We start from the raw sequence: 6763 nt of genomic DNA, 5'->3' as shown, positions 1-6763 counted from the left end.
AGCTCCAGAATCCCTGTGCAGTGCCCTGCCATGTAGATGTGCCCTGAGGCACTACCAGAGAAAAAATGACGGATGCTGCTCCTGCTTACGGCATTGCCTTCCCCTTAGAGCAGTGTGAGCTGTGACTCTTGTGCCAGCAGCTGCTGCTGAAAGCCTGATCTCTCTTGCCCAGTCACTTCAACGTAGCCTCAAGAATTTCATTAACGCATTAATCTGCAATTAAAGAGCTGCCCTTGCTTAAGAGCCAGAGGAAGTGATTACAAGGGCTGAGGAATTCACGTGTGGTGGAAGGAGAGGCACTAGATCTGGAAGTAGGTACAGAAATCATCTAGAGGATGACCACAAGTAACTCCTGTGTGCATTCACCTCACGCATCTGTCCCACTTCGGGTGATGTCCCATGCACATCTCGATGCTCTTTTCCTTGGAGTTCTGCCATTGCTGACAAAAGAATTCTTCTCCCCCTAGATCTTCCATCACTGATATCTGCTGCTTCTACCCTTAAGTGGGAAGGCCCAAGGATGGTTTCCATCAGCTTTGCATCAATAGGGGCTTCCTGCCACAGTGGTAACTTGGCTGGCAATTTGTGGCCGGAATCCAATGTATTAAGTGCCATAAGCCCACCCAGGAGCCTTCAGAACCTCCTATAATTAACTGTTGCTGCTGTAAATTTAGACAAACCCAGGAAATCACATGCAAAATTCTGTCTGATTTGCTATCTAATCACCTTCTATCTAGGTTCTTATACCACACACATTGCTGTGGTATCTGAGCATCTTGGTGCCTGGATGCAAGTCAGATAAACCCTTTTCAAGCTAGCTAAGCTGCAGTCCTGACACTTCTACACTGTTTTGCAGCCAACTTTTGCTACGAGCAAACTGCAAAGAAGCTTCTTCAAAGATTCGCTGAACGTACCAGCTTCTCCTGTCTTCCTTTCCCAGTTAATGTAAGGTTGGGAAATTTGCCAAGCATCATGCTAAACTGAAAGAGACATTCAAATTTCAGTGAGTGCATGAGCCAAGGGAGCCCAGCCTGCCAGAATGTTATTGTAGTGTTCTTAAGAAGTTCTCGGCATTAAGACTTCATTTTGTTGTGTGCCTGTCTGTCTGGTTAGGAGATGCTCCACTGGAGACCAGAAAGTCATTGCTTCCTCAATATTAAATACAAGTGTCTCAGTCAGCTACAAATCATTTGTTAGCTTCAAACTTTTGAGTCAGTTTTGTTTCTTTTTCTTTTAAGATTGGAGGTGTTTGATCCTGCGGTTACCGTCACTTGAAACAAAACTTCTGCTTTCAAGAAGATTTTAGATATACCCTTTTCTGATGACCGTACAATCGAAGCGTGCACACAGACAGGGACCAGCAGACAAAAACGTGATGAAAAGAAGCTGTATTATTTCTGGATGAGAAATAATAGATATGGGTTTGATTGATTTAAGAACAAGTAAGGGAAGAGGAAAGTTCAGAACTTATCTACACTTTTAACAGTAAAGAAGCAATCTTCCCCCCAGGAGGAACCATTTATACTGATATCAAAGTGTATTCTGACTCATTAACTGAAATACGTTGTGCTGGTGGGAGACAGTTATATCAGCAAGATTTTGTCTACAGAAGGGTTTGCACCAGTATAACTTATATCCATAAAAAAAGTCAGATGCATCAGCACAGTAGAGTGCAAGCCAAGAATGAAGCATCAGGGAAAATTTGCAGACCAATGTTTTGGGCTATTTTACATATCTGTGTTGTAAAGGTTTCTGTATGTCCATAATAAGAGCAGTTAAAATACAAAGATCCTCAACCTCAATCTACAGCAACCCAAGCATCAAGAAACTAAAAGAAAACCAAAGCACCTTCCTTTTTTAGGCCATTTACTCCCATAGCTTTAGCCATAGAGTTGGGGGGAGGGGGTGAGGGAAAGAAGCTGAACTGAGCTGGTAATCACAGCATTAGGTCGATTTGACTATAAGAAAACTTTAATTTCAATGTTCCCCACGGGGTTTCTGGTATTTATTTCCTTATTTACTTCTTGAGCCTATTTAATACTTTGACCTGAAGGAAGAAGAATTTGTACAAGCAAGAAGATTAAAGGTTCAAATTAGTTAAAGATGAAACAAATCTATTGATTCATTAAAGGCCAGTGTCCTCAGTGTCGCCAGTGATACTATCATGTATTAAACTGTTAATATGCTTGAAGAAAAAAGACATTTTCAGCACAGGTTATAGATGGCTTTTGATTGGAAAAAAATACACTGCTGCTTTGCATCCTTTTTGCCTAATGTTTTCTGTCCCATCCAAATGGCCTTTCTACATATGTAAGAACCATGCAAGGGTCAGTGAGTCTCTTCTCATGCCTACCTGACCCTCTGTGTTGGTTTCAGTCTAATTTTGCCATCTGTGTTCACTCCAAAATTGTACCTCTGAAGTTGCACTTCTTTCACATATGCTTTGTTCATGTACTCGCTTTCCTTCTGGTGCGTGTTTCTTCAGCCATTTCTTGTGTGATTCCTTCTTCCTCTGGCTGCTTAACCTTGCTTCCTTCATTACTTCTCTTTCCACTATTCACTTTCAGGCATTCAGTGCTGCCTTGCAGTTTCCACAAAGCATTTGTCCCTACACAAGTTATGCCTTTCCTTGATGGTATATTGCTTATTCCTGTCTATGAAGCAGAAGTTAGTGGAGACAAACACGTGATTGTCATCGTGCCAGCTAATCATGCTAGAGCCATGGCCCCAGCAGGTTTTAACTGCAGCTGGCTGCCACAACGCTGAGTGTAGCCTAGGTGGATGCAATTGCCAAGTCACCACAGGCATTGTGCCAAAGGGACTCTTCAAGGTTGTGCTGTGACACAGCAGTAGCCTGCAGTGAAGACTGGCCCTGCCTAGTACTCGGCGATAGCCCAAGACCCAGTTTGTGTCTTTGAATAAACCCAAGTCGAGGTGGTGTTCCTCTAGAAGCAAGCAGGGGTCAAGTAGCAATGTTTAAAACAAGGTTTATTCCAACACCAGTTGTGTCAGGTTTGCTGTGAAGCTGACACAAAACCAGGCTCAGAAAGCAGGGATACCTGGGCACTGCACAGCTGTAGACCTGCATGCAGAAACCTCCTATGTGGAAGGTGTGGCACACCTGTATGAATTATCAAGGAGCTGGTAGTGGCTGAGCCATATGAGAAGTTCTCTGAAGGCTTTCATGCTCCCAGGAGGAGGAGCAGCTCATAAAGCTGTGTTTATTACTTCACCTCTGGCCAATTTTTAAGAGTAGATTTAAGAGGAGGAAGATGAAGTTGCTCTTTGTTGAATTTTTTACATGTTAAAATACATACTTATGTCACAGAGGTTAAAGAAAACAAAAGGAGCATCACCTTGAAGAGGTGAAAGTTTGATCCCTGAACTGCCATACCGAATTAGGTTTCTGGTACACCTAAGTGTTAGTACTCAGTGAGTTAGCAACCATCAGTTTGTGATTAATACCCTAATTAAGAGCAGTTTCTTCCTTCTGTCTCCAATTTTTCCAAGATAGTGTTGCGCCAAGTGTTAAGAAAATTGCTCTTCTAATTTGTGTGCCTTCTCATCTATTTGGCCAAGCTTAGGGGAGTAGCCCAAGTCCCCATTACCACAATTCTGTTAACAATTCTTTTGAGTTCAACAATGCTCATTCTGTTTCCTTTTCTTAAGCTGGATATTAGCAACAAAGACCTGCTAATGTCTTTACTTTTCAAAAGTTGTAAAAATGCTTTGGAATTTCTAGTTTAGCATTTATTTATTTGTCTTCAGAGATTCAGTTGCATAGCCCTTCCCACTTACAATTCAGTTAAATAATGTTCATGTTACCCTTCTATACAGCTGTATTTCCTCTGCCTCCGTGGCCCAGTCTTTCTTTCTTGAACAGTTTGTAGGTGGATAATGATGTTGTTCCACTACATTTCCCTACCACCCATTGCTATTAAAATCATCCTCCATGGCAAAATACTCTGATTGATTTTTGCTTTTAAGGTTGTTACATTTGTCTAAATAGTTAATGCTATTCAACTCCTTTTTCTGATACCTTCCCAGTTTTCCTGAATTCCCTTTTATACATTTACCAAAATTACGACTCTCCAATGGTTGCAATTGGCATCATGTTCTCTGAATTCACAAGATGCAGCCATATATACAGATGTCTTTAATAGACATATCTGACTAATATGTTCCCCAGACGCTCATAACTTCTGGCTTATTTGCAGGATCTACTTCTGTTCTGGTCCTCTCCATTTTCTAGGCTCTCCTTTACTCAGTTACTCTATCTAACAAACTAAAACACCTTCTTGAACAGTCTGTTCTGGCCACACTGAGAACTGGCACAGATCTCACTGCTTCATCAGACTTGCATATGAAACTGGGAACGGCTGAGTCAAAGCCATTTGCCCTGTCTTGGACCAGAGTTTTCTGTCTAGCCAAATGATGTTACTTCCCAGACAGTTTCTCTTACTTACTGGTAAGAAAAGCTCATCCAGTGCCTCATGATATCCATTCTTTTGGCTGAAATTAAGAAGCTTGCTGAGCTTGTGTTCGTCATGACCGTGTTCCTAGGGACAGCTGGGGGTGTTAGTCTCACCAGGCTCATTCTGACCATCTCTGATGGCAAAAGTCATCTTTAGTTGCAAAAAGTTGCACTGTTTGCCAGAGAAGGACGATCTGACCCTCCACTCTGCAGCCATCGGGAGACTGGCTTCTTAAAGCAAAGCCTTGGCCAGCACGTGTCTGAAAGCCACCCTTCCCCTCCCAGATGACCTTTCAGCTTCTGAGCTTCCTCAATTTGTCACAGCCATTTGTGGGGCTTCAGAACATTTGAAAGTAAAGAAGCAGAAGCTGTGTCAGATCAATGGTCCTTAAGGTAAGATATTTTAACCAGTTCCATACTCAAAGTAAGAGTTACTGTCTTTTTATCTACTTGTGTTAATAAAATGTTTGGCTTTTGGCTGGGCAAACAACTGCTAGTACTGTATAGCCTATGCAAGTTCTTTCTCATTGTCACTGTAATGTATCCCACTCACCTAAATCTTCAAAAAATATGCTTTCAAGTTAGATTCCTAAACACATGAGTAGACACCCAAGTAGACTGACTCTTGCAGTGGGGACCTCCTGCCTTGGTTGTCTGAAGTTAGGCAGGTGCCAATATTGGAAGTCTTGGGCCAGGAAATATACTATAAAGCTACAATTTGGATGGGGAGACACAGGAAACCAGTTAAAATTCCTGATCCCATGTCTAAAATTTTAATGCATTAATAATCATTGCATTGATAATAATTTAATTAAAGCTGTTGGGATTTAAGAAACATTTTCTGAAAATTGTGTTTGAATTTTCTGCACTCTTTATTTGACAGGAATCAGAGTAGAGCAATAAGACTCTAAGAATACAGAAAACTTTTCAATAGGGAGAGCACTGGAACAAGCCATTTGGGAATGTAGCCATCTAACTGAACAAGGAGTCAATGAGTGACAGACAGGGAGAGAGAACGTGCAGGTGGAGATTTAGCACTCCCGGTCCTCATCATGCAAGAAATAGAGGGATTTCAATAACATAAGGAAGCACAGGAAATTCAAAGCTGGTAAGACAGCATACTTTTGCATGCCATCCTCAATTAGACAATTTTATTATATAAAGTATTTAAATTAGATAATTGCTACAGAATGCTGAGACGTGAGTTTAGTGAGCTTCAAAGAGTAAGCAAATACTTCTACAGTAAACAAAAGCTGTTAACAGTCCAAATAATAATAGTAATATTACTACAGTAATAGTAGTAGTAATAATAATGGTGGCAATAATAATAATAGTACTAATAGTTGTTATTATTATAATAATTATAATGGAAGGCTTTTTTTTGAAGGATTAAATCAATCTCTGATTTTTGGGATTAGTGTGAAGTCTTCAAAAGGACTATGCAAGATGGGGGGAGGATGGGAGATGACACTATCCTAAATCCACCTCTTGTGGCATTTCTTTGCCTTCATTTGAAGCAGGTGGTGACCAACACAGGCACAGACACAGTCTGTGCTAGACTGATCATGATTCCAATAATGAAGGACAATTTTTAATAATTATGTATTAGCTGAGCAGGGGATTTTTGTGTCCTTCAGTGTTTATAAAGACTTCCTGCTAATTTTTCTCATGTTCTTCTAACAAAAAGACTGTGATTGAGACAAAATTCATGGATTCCTAAAGTAAGATTTTTATAGAAATTTGAAAAAAACTGAGCAACATAGTACCTTTAACTTAAGAAAAAATTCCAGTATGTCTTTTTATCAGGAAAACTAATGGGATTATTTAATATTAAAGAAAAAAGCTGTAAGTTAAATGCAAGGCATAATAAAAGGTTGATAAAAGAAGTTCAAACCAGAATTTTAAAATGGGTGAGTTCCTTAATCTTAAAAGGAGCATTTTCATAAACTATTTAATGAAAACTAAAAAGTAAACAGAAAAAAAATAAATTTTGTTTATGTGCTTTATCCAAATCGAAGGAATAATAATTCAACATATAATGACAGCAACATAAAGGGAGGAGGCTGTATTTAAAAAAAAAAAAAAGATAGCTCTGTTCTTTACTTAACTGAAAATAAAGCTAAAAACCTGGTAACACTACGGAATTTAACCATGTGCCAGGGTTTAAAATGCTGCTGTTTACGTAGGGCCACCTTCACTCCTTTGTCCAGCCACAGACACTGTGACGGGTCAGTCATGGGTTTTTAACTGAATTAATCACAGCAGGGGAGGACGCTCTTCCCAGCTGCT

General features: G+C 40.1%; 1 protein-coding gene and 1 long non-coding RNA gene across 3 annotated transcripts in view; one reads left to right on the top strand and one right to left on the bottom strand.

The window, feature by feature from the left end:
* BCL2 (BCL2, apoptosis regulator) overlaps positions 1 to 6763 on the bottom strand; it is a 98466-nt gene that overhangs the window by 14473 nt on the left and 77230 nt on the right. The window lies entirely within an intron of this gene.
* LOC108447719 overlaps positions 7 to 6763 on the top strand; it is a 12949-nt gene continuing 6192 nt past the window's right edge. The window contains exons 1-2 of one of the 2 annotated variants that reach the window (XR_001863397.1): positions 7 to 4867; positions 5358 to 5582. This is a non-coding gene — a long non-coding RNA (uncharacterized LOC108447719). Of the gene's footprint in view, positions 5583 to 6763 lie in introns of both variants that reach the window. The other variant, XR_001863396.1, reaches the window with a different exon arrangement.

Source organism: Corvus brachyrhynchos, unplaced genomic scaffold, assembly GCF_000691975.1.
Source record: "Corvus brachyrhynchos isolate BGI_N302 unplaced genomic scaffold, ASM69197v1 scaffold237, whole genome shotgun sequence".
Lineage (NCBI taxonomy): Eukaryota > Metazoa > Chordata > Aves > Passeriformes > Corvidae > Corvus > Corvus brachyrhynchos.
This window is presented reverse-complemented; position numbering and strand designations above follow the sequence as displayed.